This window comes from Pseudorca crassidens, chromosome 12 (genome assembly GCF_039906515.1).
Source record: "Pseudorca crassidens isolate mPseCra1 chromosome 12, mPseCra1.hap1, whole genome shotgun sequence".
NCBI lineage: Eukaryota > Metazoa > Chordata > Mammalia > Artiodactyla > Delphinidae > Pseudorca > Pseudorca crassidens.
The window spans coordinates 19,272,256-19,287,160 of NC_090307.1; the positions used below are offsets into that span (position 1 = coordinate 19,272,256).

The 14,905-nt window shown below is 43.0% G+C and overlaps 1 protein-coding gene across 30 annotated transcripts in view; it reads left to right on the plus strand.

The window, feature by feature from the left end:
* Nucleotides 1-14,905, plus strand: part of TCF4 (transcription factor 4) — a 360,829-nt gene that overhangs the window by 186,253 nt on the left and 159,671 nt on the right. For 2 of the 30 annotated variants that reach the window (XM_067699015.1, XM_067699014.1), the window contains exon 2: nucleotides 9,060-9,188. The exons of the other annotated variants lie outside the window; for them this stretch is intronic. The gene's annotated coding sequence lies outside the window, so the exon portion shown is untranslated. The remainder of the gene's footprint in view (nucleotides 1-9,059; nucleotides 9,189-14,905) is intronic. 30 annotated transcript variants of the gene reach the window in all.

Here is a 14,905-nt window from a genome sequence, read left to right on the forward strand (position 1 = left end):
GGAACCTCTTCCATCCATGTATCTGCCTTAGCGCTCTGCTTTGCCTTCATGGTGCTTTTTGAATGTGCCACTATTGATGTTTGTTGGATGCTGGTCTCCACCCAGAGTCTGTAAACTCCCGGAGGGCAGGGGCCAGTTCGGCTGTATCTTGCCCTATATGAATTCTGTACCTGGCAGGGTGAGGATTGTGACGACCTGAGGCTTATTTCCCCAGCATCACTTTTAGGAATCATTCTGAGAGAGTGAAGGCTGAATAGCAGTGTGTGAGAACCATACAGTGAGCAGCGCTTTTTCTGTCTCCGAAAACCAGAAATCATACCCTCTTAAAGAAAGTCCTTTGGAAGCCCTTCCTTCGAAAGTGCAGTGCAGACCCTGGAATGACATAGAGATCAGATCCTGGAGGGTCACTCGTCACTGACTTTCTTGGCGTTGAGTCCTAGCCTGGTGGCCTCACCGTTCTAGGTCTGAAGGTTCCCAAAGGAGGGAATTGGAGATGTTCTTGGTTTCCTTCTAGTGGGTGCGTTATTGGAACCAAAGGTCAGACTCCAGGCCTGTGGTTTTTGAATTTGCTGGCGTGGATGGTGGGACAGAATATTTTAAATCACGATGGTGTCAGAAATCACAGGGACCAAATCTGCAGGGTGATGCCATCGGGACTCTGCCCCCAAGCACTGTTTTTCGGTCAGCAGCTCCTTTGTTGTGGGGGCATTGCTATGGGTATGCCCCTCTCCCGACAGCCACCCAACACACACCAAAGGGGAGAATGGAGCCATTTTTTCACTGTGTTGATGAACAAATATTTTTTGGCCCTCAAGTGAAGTGTTAGGTATAAGGGGGAAAAACAAAGGGAAGGTCTTATATACCCTCCCTTCAATCCCCACCAGCAGCTTTCTGGACGTTAAGGGGGAGAATCAAGCACCATTTATTTAATTTACAGAATTTTCTTTAATCTTATATAGTATAAAATTTCAAAGACTCAGAAGAGTTGAAAAGAATAATACAATGAAGTACCACTTAAACAGTTGTTAATAGTTGTTACGTTTGCCTTGGGTGTGTGTATGTGTAAGTATATATATTTTTCAGTGCCCCGTTTTTAAGCGGCAGATCAGATAAGATTTCGCCCCTAGATTTTTCATCATGTGTCTGAAAATTAAGAACACTCGCCTATTTAACTAAAATACAGTTATCACCCCTAAAGAAATTAACAGTAGTTTCCTAATCTAATACCCAATCCAGATGAAAATTTCTTCATTTGTCCCCATGAAGATGTCTTTCATAGCTCCTTTTCCCCTCAGGCATTGCATTTATGCATTGTATCTTGCTTCTGTGTCTCTTTAGAATTTCTTTTAAACTAGAACAGTTCCTGTAACTTTTAAAAAAGTGATATTTACCTTAAAGAGCAGGCCAGTTGTCTTGAAAAATATGTCCCCTACTTGAACTGTTGGATTATTTATTTGTGGTGCTGTTTAATTTGTTAATCTATCACTTGTCTTGCCTACCAATTGAAAATTCGGCTTGAAAAGCTGATTCAGACGGAAGTTAAACATTTTGGCCTGAGTATCTCATAGTTAATGCTATGTGCTTCATACTGCGTTTCATCTGGAGGCGTATAATGTCAAGATGTGTTGCTACTCGTAACACTGACTTGAACCACTTGGTAGAAGTGGAGACCCCCAGGTCGGTCCATTGTAAAGAAACCTTTTCCCCTTTGTAATTAGCAAACAATCTTTTTTTCTTTTTTAATATCTTTATTGGAGTATAATTGCTTTACAATGGTGTGTTAGTTTCTGCTTTATAACAAAGTGAATCAGTTATACATATACATATATCCCCATATCTCTTCCCTCTTGCATCTCCCTCCCTCCCACCTTCCCTATCCCACCCCTCTAGGTGGTCACAAAGCACCGAGCTGATCTCCCTGTGCTATGCGGCTGCTTCCCACTAGCTATCTATTTTACATTTGGTAGTATTTATAAGGGAAGCTGGGACGAAGTGAGCAAACAATCTTTGTGTTTATTACTTTAGCACTGGGCATAGATCCCTGTTCCCCAACCATTTTTGACCTGATGGTTTTAGCATGCATTGATGACACTTGCCTGAACCCAGAGGGTTTTGAACTAGTGATTTTTTTAAAACTCCATCATTCCTTCTACGTTTATAGCTGACATTCTTCTTTAAGGAGCTTTATTTCATTGTTCATTTCAGTGCTGTCAATTTCAGTGTTCATACATATACAAGTAAAATGTTAATAATCCTTGTATTAAATATGGTTCCTTACCTGGAGGAGACTGGAAGTATTAAAGCATCCTTCAGATTTCTTAAGGTATAGCTTATGGCTCAGGCTAATGGTCAGAAATGCTTTAATTGCAGGAGGAAAGATGTGATTATAGGCTATGTTTCCTTGTACACAAACTCTAGTATTCTTTTGCTGAAATTTGGAACCTTGTGACAATCTCTGTACCCCCACCTATTAGATTAATCTTTTTATAAGCACCAAGGTTTTTCTCAAATTCTCAGATTGCTCCTCTATATTTTAGTAATTGTTCTTAAAGATCTCGCAAGGTTGACCATCGGTGGCTGACCGACTGAGTCAGGTGGGTTGCTGTGATGCCCGATGAAGGAGCTCTATCAAGGATCACTGAGATAGTGGAGCCATACGTCCACTCACAACCCAGACATGGCTGATGAGTGAATTTCTAAACCTTATTCTGGGCTCAATGTAGAGGAAGCTGGGGGGACTAATACTAGGTGCCAGTAAAAACCCCTGGGGTTATTATTATTATCTTCATTTAAGAATTAAGAAAATGGGGGCTTCCCTGGTGGCGCAGTGGTTGAGAGTCCGCCTGCCGATGCAGGGGACACGGGTTCGTGCCCCGGTCCGGGAAGATCCCACATGCCGCGGAGCGGCTGGGCCCGTGAGCCATGGCCGCTGAGCCTGCGCGTCCGGAGCCTGTGCTCCGCAACGGAAGAGGCCACAACAGTGAGAGGCCCGCGTACCGCAAAAAAAAAAAAAGAATTAAGCAGACCCAAGATCTCACCCTAGCTAAGTTTCAGAGCCAGGCTTTGGACTTTAAAATGCCTGGTTTTAAAGCCAGTGCTTTTCCAACTTGGGTTCCCTGAGCCCGAGCTCATGGTGAGGTTTCTAAACTCAGAGGTAGGTCTGTATGAGAGCCCATCTGGAAAACCACTTTTGGTAGATTCCAGGCCCACTGGAGAATCTGGGTCTAACACATTGCTTAGAATGGAGTAGCTTCTCAGGGTCAACTGGAACCCTGAACACGGTTGGAAAGGCAGAGAAGAGGGCAGGCCACACGGTTCCTTACAGCCCAGCCTGTTTTTTCTGTTTTTTTTTTTTTTTTTAAATACACCACATGTGCCTGTATGAATAATCTATTCTGTAACATCTTCAGAATTAGCATGTGCAATTTCATTAAAACCAATGAAGATTTCCTGTGACAAGGCTGGGGTAGAATATGCCAATTCACATTTTAGCAACAGCACGAGCACTTTCTTAAAAATGTATGGATTATATTTGGGCCTTCCTTTCTGTGCAGTGCAGGCAGAATATGGTTTGCAATTACACAAATTTGGATTCCTCGTAGATCAAATTATTGTTCCCCAAATACAAGAACTACATAGAAAGTTCTAAATCAATACTTTTAGCAGGCTTTTAAATGTGACCCAATAATTTTTTTGTTTATGACATTTAACTCACTTTGTCATATATAAAATGACAAATATGTGTTAGGAGTATAGGCAAGTTTTCTAAACAGTTCAGGACAGGTAACACATAAAAAACCTTTGACATTGCTTTGAGATGATTCATGAGACACCAAAAACATGGTGTCCTCATATCCTAAATGAAATTTCACCAGAATATTTGGATTAACTTCTCTTTTCTTATGAAAAGTATTGAGGGGTTTTTAATAACCACTAGCAATTAGGACTACAGTTCATCTTTATACTTTTGACATGTAAAGAGAAAAGGGAAAATCAGTTAATGACTAAACAAACAATTGGCTTAATTGTTTTTGAGCAATTGAGGTGTACTTGGTAAAGTTTAACGCTGAACTATATCTACCCATCCTGTAGAAGTCACTGTAGCCCTATAGCTTCTTTCCATACAAAAGACAGTAGACTCACCATTCAGCATCAGAAGCATGCTGAATTTCACTTTTCAATATGAAATGGCAGAAACATTTATTCCTCTGTGTGTGATCATACTTGAAATGGTTCCATCATTAGGAAATGTCTCCTGAAACTCTTAAAACTGAAACCCCAAGTTAAAATAGTGGGAACACTGCAAGTTACCGACAAAACCCCATAATCTTTTTAGAAGTAAATATTTAAGAAAGGGACGGCTATTGAGTCTGCTGCTGTGCCTGATAGTGGTAACCTGCTTAGAATTGAAGAACCCCATCCTTTGAAAAATTGTGCGTGTGTGTTCTCAGTGTTTATGTGGATTTCTTTACAGATGCTTTCACTCACAGATAAACTAAACCGAGCTTCCTAAAGCAAGTACCTTTTATGTTCATTGTGTTATTTATTATCTGACAGCAGTAAGTTCTTGGGAGAAGAAAACCGGCACTAACACGTAGTTGCATTTGCTTTAGCATTTCTGATGCACACACGTTTTTTCACAGTATGGCGCTTGTCTTTATCAGACATTTCTTGTACTTAATAAAGGGAGAGGTCAGATTTTGATGGGATAGCATCTTTAGACTAGCCCTTCCCTAGATTCTGTTGAATAGAAAATATTATCACAATATATTAACATTCTTATGGTACTTAAGGAAATCTATATATCCCTCCATTCCATTAACCCGTCCCTTCGAAAGATCTCTTCTGGTGAAGAAGGCTTTCTATGACATTTTTAAAAAATACCAAATATATCTTATTTTTAACCCACCTCAAAGTCACGTTTACGTGAATTTGGGATGAGAGTTCAGTGATAAGAAAGCAATTAAGGAAGAACATCCCTGAGGTTTTTCAAGCAGTGGCCATCCTCCAGAGCTCTAGACGTAGGGGTCTCTGTGTCGGGGTTTGCCCGTGCATGCACACAGAATAATCCGGGCTCATTTGTACCACAGTAATGAACAGCAGGGCACTGAATCTTTTCAGTTTTATTGGTATTGTATACAGTAAGTTATTAAATTTCATCTCTGTAATACACCTGCAGTAAAATAACAAAACATCGCTGCACTTAAGGAACATGTGTGTGGTACAGTGCCCTCCCCCATCATTTCACCGCCCCCCCCCAAACAGCTGCTTACAGATTTCAAGATCCATTGTATATATTCCCTTGAGCCCACCTCTAATAATCGAGACACATCTGCCATTGCAGTATTATAGGCATATGTAGTTTTATTGAAAACTATACCTGTAAAAAATTAAATAACTCCTACCTCAATTAAATTGGCAAGATACCTTTTGCATATTGCAGACCTCCTGAGACCCAGCGAGTTCATTTTATTCTTATATTACAAATCACTAAATATGTTATTTTTATTTAGCTAAGTAGCTAGCTCTTCTCATACTCTGATGGTAAGTTTCTTTCATTTTTTTCTTACTTTTGTTTTCCTTCTCCCTTCATCTTTACATATAAAAAAAAAGTACCACACAAGCTACAGGAAGGAAACATTGAGTCTGACTACCATCAACACGGTATAAATAAAGTCAAAGGGAAAGGATCCTAAAATGTACCTCTAATTCTGAAGTGACTATTAAATAAAAATAAAGGTTACAGAATCGCGATCAAAACCTTAACTCATTTTGTGCTTTCATAGAGATTTTTACAAGCCTCTGTGAGATCCGTTTGATCATCCTAATAGCAGAATAGGAAATAATATGAAGAGGGAATGAGTTAGTAGGTCATACAAGTCATATATACGTAGATTCCTATTGGATTAAATCCCTTACCTTAACATGTATATTTTGTTGAAGATTGGGTCAGTAATGATGCCTATAAAATAATTTTTATCCAAACAGAAATAATAGTAAAATATTCACTGAAATAAACTAAGCACAACCTTATTCCCACTTAAGGTATGTAGGGTGTCAATATATATTACATGGTTATATAGTAGTGAGTATGAATAATTATTCATCATGAGTTAATCATGCTACTCTTACAGTGAATATCTAAGAAGAAACGTTTATAAATTTGCTTCATATAGTCATGGAAAAATCTAAAGACAACATGCCGACTCTATGATAGGAAGAAAACTGTGTACCCTTTTGGGAGAATATGAAGGTTACTCATTACATGGTATCATAGAAAGCATGTTTTGTGCTCTTCAAAAGGACTGTATGTGAAAGGGAATGAGAGCTGGGTCCCTGACCCAAAGCGAGTTTAGACTCAGAAAATATCCTCTCATGACAGTTGAAAGGTAGATGGTTTCACAGGATGAAGTGAGAGAAAAATGTTGGTGATAGTTACCGCAGAGAAGAGAGAAAATCAGGTAGTGTTATTGATCACCAGTCCAGATTAAAAATAGTTGCATGTTTCAATGATGAATTTTCTTTTTTTGATAAGAATATTGCTTAAAACCAATGGTTATTTGGTTCCATTGAGGGCTGCCTGGACCTACGAGATTTTGTTCAGTCTGTGATCAACTAGGATATTTTCTGCACCTCTTATGTTTCACAGGATTCAAAGCCTAGTGTGGGCACAAGCCTGAATCCTAGAGTCTTAGGGTCATTGCTTACAATTAAGTTCTAAAACCCCAAGAGAATCAGAATTCAAGATCTTAGAAGTATTTCAACTTTATAAGTTTTTTTAGTAGAAAAATGCATTATAAATTCTAAACAAACTTTTCACACACAACTCATGCACAAGTTGGAGAATACAACTTGACTCAGGCTATACCACTCCTTTGAAGTCCCCATCACCTCAACTTTTTCTTCCTTGGATGTGATTCACTCCTGTGGAAAGATCTATTACCAGTACTTTTGAACTGTGAAGTCTGTTTGTCACTCTGAGCTCTGCAGTTCGGAACTGTCATGTGTAGAGTGACTGGTACGACATAACATCAGAGGTGGTAAAAGATTTGCTATGGACAGTGACATGTGACAAAGAAGAATGTCAACAGCTGCTACTACTGACGTTGTCCCTCAAGGAGTCTTCCTGCATCTCTGCCATTTAACTGTCTCAGCCAGGGAGTCACTAATATGGACCACTTTCTCTCATTCCTACTCCCACTTAGCTACCAAGTAAGATATGTTTTCAGAGTGCAAATTGTGGGTGCCATTTTCTCAATGGAAAGAATATTTAAGTTTGGTGTTTCGTGTGTCGGGAAAGGGATTATCCTTTGCTTTATTTCTAGGAGAACTTCTGCTCTATTCCCTATGGCAGAAAACACATCCACCCTATCATTCGTGGACTCCAGACTGTCTCCGTTTCCCACTTCATTACAAAGCAGATTTTCATTTCACCATACCCTAGCTAACTCTACTACCCCCTCAAATTTCATAGTGTGCCTGCAGAACTACTCACAGAACCAAGATTGGAGGCTCCTGTGGAGTCCGTCTGCTATGTCCCCTTAGTTACCTGGCGCAGATCATTTGATCAGGCTCTAGATACTTACACGTATTGTTCTAGAAATAGAATGCAGACATCCTAGGTCAGCTCTGTAGAACCTTAGTGAGCAAGTGGAACATATCAGAACATTCAACAATACTGCATTCCACCACACCTTCAGCTGGGTGTTTAATAAATATTTATCATGAAATAGCACCCCACCCCCACCCCCAAGGTCATGATATCACTGTCTTGGGAGAGGGCTTGAGCTAATAATAGCGTAGTCACCTAACCTGAGGCGCTAACACATAACTTTTCACATTGACGTTCTCACATCTATTCGGGTATATTTTTCAAGGGGCTAGAGTAGAATCTGGCAGTTACCGATGAGATAATTCACCTCAGGTATTGTGCTTTTGACCTTGAATTTTATTGATTGAACTTCCTCTCAGGATTAGTCTTTCCATCTGTGTCTGTTGGCTTGGTGACTGTCCCCCAGCCACCGTCCTAGATTATCCTGTCTCCCCCACCCCATAAGCCCGCAGTTTTCAGATTTGGTCCATTCTGCTTCCTATAGCAATAGACCCACTCCGTCCCCCGCATCCCCGTCACCACTGTTGCTGTCCCCACCCCTCCACTTCCCTCCACCTCCACCTTCCCACTCTCACAAGGCTGCTGGAGTGATTGTCTCCAAAAATCCCCAGTGCTGTTATGCCCTTGCTTAGCATCCCTCCATGGCTTTGGGGACCCAGCCTTAGCATCTTGAACGGGATTTAGAGAGCCTGGCCCCTGCCTCGGCCTTCAGCCTTGGCCTTCACACTCACCACTCACATCTCGTGTTCCAGCCGTACTGAGCTGCCCGCGCTGCCCTTGAGGGCTCTTGCACGGTCCTGTCTGTCTTTACAAGGGCCCTTCCATTGGCCTGGGATATCTTCATCCTGCCTCTCATTCTCCTCTCCTTATATTCCTTTACCAGATAACTCACACTCTGTGTCCAGGATCCAGCTCACGCATTGTTCTATCCAGGCCAGAAGGAGGGGGCCCTCCTCCGTGCTCGGGTAGCCTCTGATGCACTGTGCTCTCCCAAGCGTTGTCACGCTGTCTACGGGCAGAGAGGGCCCAGGACTAGGCCTGTACTCTCTCCCGAATGCCTCGTAGGGGACACTCTGTTTGCTTGAGAGTCAGTGGATGGATGAGTAAGCGAATAAATGAACCAACAACAATAACAAGTTATATAACTTGTGACCCCAGTGGGGTAGGAACTCTTTTTAATCCCCATTTTATTGATAATGAAACAGAGACTCAGAGCGATTTTGTCGCTATTAATAGTAGGTGGCAGAGGTGGGACTAGGGGACAAAGTCCTTTGGCTCCAGATTTGTCATTTTCTCTATTGCTTCTTTATCCCTGGATAAAGTTGGTGAAGCTTTTTGTGATCGCCAGTAGCCCACAGGGTCTTCTCATAGATGGTTCTAGCTCTCTTCTCACTGTTAACTTAGGTATCATCCGGCTTCCTGCACTGAGACCTCTTTCTGTCAGTAGGAAAGACTGCGTTTCTAAAGAGGATATGATGACCTCCACACTCTATATATCAAGAGCATTGTCCTTCGAGGGCCAAGAAAGAATATTTTGAATGTCTCCCATAAGGAACTACAAATCGCATACAGTGTGGTGCGTATTTCCTGCGTTGTCTGTTACCTGTCGGTGGTAGTACCTCTCTACTCCACTGCTGAAAGGACCGTGGTCCACCTGATAATGGAAAGGCTTTGAAGCTCAGGGGTGAATGTAATACCAACTGTGTTTCTGTCACTCAGGTTTCATCCTCCTTCACTGTCCCTGGTCCATCTTGCTTGGCAGAGGGTGGGTAGGAAAAGGGAAGAAGTCGATGAGTTGAGTAGATAATAGTTTGCTTCTCCCTGTTTCCTGCACAGGATTCTTTTCCTCATAACCTTGAGGTAGGACATGGAAAAAAAATGATGATAATGAGTTTTATGTCTGTGTATAATTTTGAAATCTTCAGGATGGATTGTTACAGTAAGAAAGGACCTAAATGTCACCTGGTGCCCAATGCTGCTTAGTAGCAAATGGGAAACTAAGGCTCAGAGATGTTAAGAGACTTCTCAGCATCACACAGCAGACTTCATTCACGTGGACCCACACAAAAGTTAGAATTCCAGTCTCAGGTAACACTGAAATTTTACTTGATGTCTTTGTAGCCTCTTTCTTCCAAAGGCCACGGGGCCACCCTAGACTATGAAGTGATAGCCAGAAGTAGTTGGAAATACATCCTGAAGAAATTTCTAGACCAGTGTCCTTTTGTTCCGCTACCATGAATCGCGCTGTCGTGGAGCCAGAGGATGTTGTTTGCTTGTAAATACTGAGTTTTTGAAATGTCACTGTAACACTGGAAAAACGTCGTCTCAGAAGGTTACCAAAGTGACGGAATCCCGACGTTGTAAATACGAGCCAACACAAGTACTCATAAATGACAGGAATGAAACATACTTGACTAAATCCATAATAATCACTGATAACACTGTTTACCCTCAGTGACCAGGAGCTGTGAACTTGGATAAAAAGCACATATGAGCAGATATCATTCATGTGTCTGAGCCTCTAGCCATTCCAGAATATTCTGATGGAAAAGATCCCTAAATATGTAAAAGCTTTGCAATAACTAAGAAGCAAGTGTGCAAGATAGGGTGTCAGGCAGCCCTAATGGAACTGGAGAGAGAGGACTGATGAGATGGCCCTTGTTCTGGTCAGAACCAAACTGTGAGCCTGGCCGAGCGGGAAGGTCAATACTCTTATTTTCAATACATGTGATTCCTAGAAGGTCCATTTGCCACAAACAAGAGCTTACGCACGTGCCGTGTTCTTGAGAGAAAGGAGATGTGGAATGAACTTACAGATGAAAAGCCTCAGAGCAACAAAGGCAGGATTCCATGAAAGTCTGAACTAGGCTTGCACTTGAGCAGGACAGTTAGGTGGTCTAACTCCCTCCAGTCCTGATTTCTCTAGAGCCTGGGCTTTTTCTTTTTCTTCTTGTTCTTTTTTTTAATATTCATTCATTCATTCATTCATTTGTTTGCGCTGGGTCGTTGTGACACGCGGGATCTTCGTTGCCACGTGCAGGATCTTTAGTTGCGGTATGTGGGATCTAGTTCCCTGACCAGGGATTGAGTCCGGGCCCCCTGCATTGGGAGTGTGGAGTCTTAGCCACTGGACCACTAGGGAAGTCCTCCGGGCTTTTTTTTTAATAATAACTTCCTCCTTTGGGGAAATGATTGCTTTCTTCCCTCTTCTGTTCTGATGTTAAAATGGTGCCTGGATGTCCAAGGCTCCAAGAAGAGATGCCTGAGGTGGCAAGCCAGTGTTCCCTTAGCCTCTGTGATGTGGCTACTCTTGCTGTTCCAAGCACCCCTTTGGTCCCCATCTCCCCAGGGGACAGTGGAGACTGCATGACGGTGGGCTGGACCCTCGCAGTATTTCAACTGGTAAAAGAGAGCTCCAGCTGGTGAAAGAGATAGGGGAGTGACGTGGCCCAGGGGCTGCTCCCATCACTGCTCTGAGCTGTGTACAGGGAAGAACTGGGTTTGCCCTGAATGACCTCCTTGGTTTTCATATGTATGCAAAATACTTTTTCTTTTTCCTTGACGTACTGCGGTATTGTTTGATTCTTTTTTCGTGGTAAGCATCGCTTTCTTAACTAAAAATAAAAGACCTAATTCGATATTAGAAATACTCAGTGCTGATGAAATTTGGGGAAAACTACAATATTATATATCACAAACTGACATTTGACCCAGAAATTATAGCGGTTCTGCTTCTTGAATTTTATGCTTAGCAAAGATTTCGTAAGGGGGAAAAAGCTTTCTATCGGAAGGTGCCCATTTTGGTATTAGCTGGAACAGTGGTGAAGAGTTTGAAGTGATCTGAGAGTCCAAGGCCGTGTGATGTTGGTGCATTTTGGTGTCCATGGGTGGGGTCTATGTGGATGCTAATACAGCCTTTAAACAGCATGGGCAGAGGAGGGAGCAGAAGTGTCCCAAGCCCTTAGAAACTCACCGACTGACGAGCATCCTGGTGACATGGCCGTTCACCCTGCCATAGGGATTCCCTGGGTGGGGACCCAGTTTGCTTCTTGAGCTACCTGGCAGCTGGCAGGAGGCAGGGCCTGCTGTTCTGGTTTGACTGATAAGCTGTAGGTGTTGGTGTTGGAGAGACGGTGGCCAGTCTCAGGCTCTGTCCTAGAACTGTTCCTGCTTGTTGGTTACGATTGCAGGTGCAGGTTGAGTAGCTTCTCACACTTCCTCTCAAAGAAAGACAGCTTTGTCTTCCCGGGATGAGCAAGAAGACAGTGGCCCTGCGGACGTTCTGCCACAGGGTCGCCCTGTGCTGATGGTCTTACTGCCTTTTTTGTCCGGGCTTTGACAACTGTAGGTACCTCCAAGGTTCTTGGAGCTGGAGCAGAGCTGGAAAAGCCTTGAATTTGGACTCTTTCTTGGACTCTCAAAAGACGAAGGACACTCATCCCCAGTATCTCCTCTTCCCACTTCTCTTCACTCTTTCATGATCTTTTAAAAATGATTTTATAAAAACCTTGAGGGGTTTTATTCTCGGCGCGGCAGGCGGATTGGACTCTTGGTTGGGGGATCTAAGGAAGAAGAGTCGAATGAAAGTGGTCAGAACACAGGGTGGCTGTGGAAGGTCTCTGCTACCTGAAGGTCCCCTTCAGTGAGGTAGTAATTTGTTAACTCGTCTTTATTTAAAGTAGACTTCTGCCGTTTCAGCTTCCAGACTGCAGGTGGGCAGCCACAGATTCGACTCTGTATCCACTTTGCCTGTCTCCCCTTGTTTCGCTTCCTGATTCGCTGCTTCCAACCAGCTGTTCTTCTAGAAACCAAAGAGAAGTAAAAGAGCAGGGAGGAGAGAGAGAGAGATTGGTATTTTGACTATCAATGGGTAAAAATATCTGTCAGGCTCATAAGGTAGCTCCTTAGTGAATTTAGCATTTGTTTATTAGTTTAGAGGGAATATCTTTGAGCTAAAGAGTTAGCTAATTAAGAAAATCAGTGGAAGATTTGAGGAACTCAACATTTCCTGTCTCCAGATCCCCTGAGTTTCTCCCTTCAGCTCTACTTCCCAATTCATTCCACCCTACCCCCACTCCTAATATTTATTAATTTATTAAAAAATTTTTTTAAAAAATAAATGTATTTATCTTTGGCTGCGTTGGGTCTTTGTTGCAGTGCACGGGCTTCTCATTGTGGTGGCTTCTCTTGTTGCGGAGCACGGGCTCTAGGTGCGTGGGGTTTCAGTAGTTGTGGCACACGGGCTTCAGTAGTTGTGGTGCACGGGCTTAGTTGCTCCGCAGCATGTGGGATCTTCCTGGACCAGGGCTCGAACCCGTGTTCCCTGCATTGGCAGGCAGATTCTTAACCACTGCGCCACCAGGGAAGTCCCCTAATATTTAAATATTTGGTAAAGCTCAGAATTTCAGCCTCCTCTACCAGGATCTAGCCCCAAATTGCTCTCTCTGGTGGCTAGAGGGACAAAAGACAAGATGGAGAATGGGGAAGAGGTGGGGCGGATCATTTTGCCTCTTGTCTAATACATATGTCTGGTTACCTATAATGCGTGTCGCTTTGTCAGTATCAGTGTGAAGCAGCTCTGAATAGGTTAGTCTATCACTTTGTTTTCTTTTGGTTCATTTCGCTGCAGGGATTTCTTTTCCTATTCTTGTTTATCAGTTTCCTTTGGTCTGACTTTTTTTTTTTTTTTTTTGCGGTACGTGGGCCTCTCACTGCTGTGGCCTCTCCCGTTGCGGAGCACAGGCTCCGGACGTGCAGGCTCAGCGGCCATGGCTCACGGGCCCAGCCGCTCCGCGGCACGTGGGATCCTCCCGGACCGGGGCACGAGCCCGTGTTCCCTGCATCGGCAGGCGGACTCTCAACCACTGCGCCACCAGGGAAGCCCTGATTTTTGTTTTTACGCATATTGTATTGAGACTTTCTCACAGACCTCATCACACAGGGGTGGGCGAGTGAGAGAGGCACATACACGTAGAGACTGAGAACAGGGTAGCTGCAGACTGTACGTGCTGTCGCCTCATGGGCTGATGTGAGTAGTGCTGGGAAGGGCTGTGGTTTTATAGGCAAGCTGATTAGCTAAGCGCTTGTCACCTCCGCTGCCGCTCATTGTCCGGCCAGGTGTGAGTGTGCCTTCTAATCGACAGCTGTCTGTGTCAGAGGGCCATCTTGTGTTCTTTTCATTTTGACTGAACACAGCAGAGATATGTGCAGAGTTCTCTGCAGCTCTGACAGGGGTGCCCTGCCTGCCAGCCCTCAGACACAGGAAGCAGCATAACTGAGGAGCTCAGAAAAGAACATTAACCCATTGGCCATCTCGGTTTGGGATATTTTGGCCAAAAAGAAGTCTCTTTTTGAGGATACTACCTGGCCATCTAAGGTTGAGAAAAACATGAGATCCGATGTCTTGATGAACTGAGCTGGTATAGTGTAAAATGTCTTGGTAGTTTTTGGCCCATGGCGTTTCAGTTGATCTGGGTTTATGTGATAGGATGAAAAACTCGTTTTCAGGGTACACCCAGTGTTTCATGGTGGGGTTAGGCAGAAGCATATCCTAATCCTAGGTTCACAGCAATAGCGTCTTCTTTGAAGGTCATAATGGGACATTTGGCTTGGGTAGCAACAGTAATGCTTGGGACATAAGTGGTTTGGGATGAGGTGGAACTCTTGTTCTTTTCCTGCCAAACCTGACACTGCCCTGTCTGGGGCAGATTGCAGAATCTCCCTGAGATCATAACCACGCTATTTCATGGAATGTAGCTAACTTTACAGACATACGGACTGCCTGGCTAGGGCATTTCCTATAAAACTTAGAGATACTGAGCTGGACTTTCGGGATGCGGAAAGAGTTTAAGTTATTATACACATTTCAGCACAGGAGTTACACTGTTTAATTCTTTGCTTGGTCATAGTGTCTTCCCATGAAGCTGTATTTATTGGAGCATCTATTAGGGTTGGTACTACATGCAGGGCTTGGTTTGGACTGAGTCACACCGAGAATGCTTCCTACATTTGGGAATGATTTAGTGGTGTCTTAAGTTTAACAAGAGGAAAATATTTCATTGCATTCATTATAAAAAAATTATTGAGAAAGGGACAGTGTGAGGGAATATTGAATACATTGCTTTTACTCTTTCTTTGATTTACAGAGTTCTTCTCATTCATTATTTACAACTTAACGAACCTTTGTCACTGAACCTGGGTGAGAAGGAATATCTAAGAAACCTTGAGTAATTTGTTACAGACTCTCTCTGTCCCATTTGAAGGACACTGTTAGAGAAAGGTACTCTTATTAAG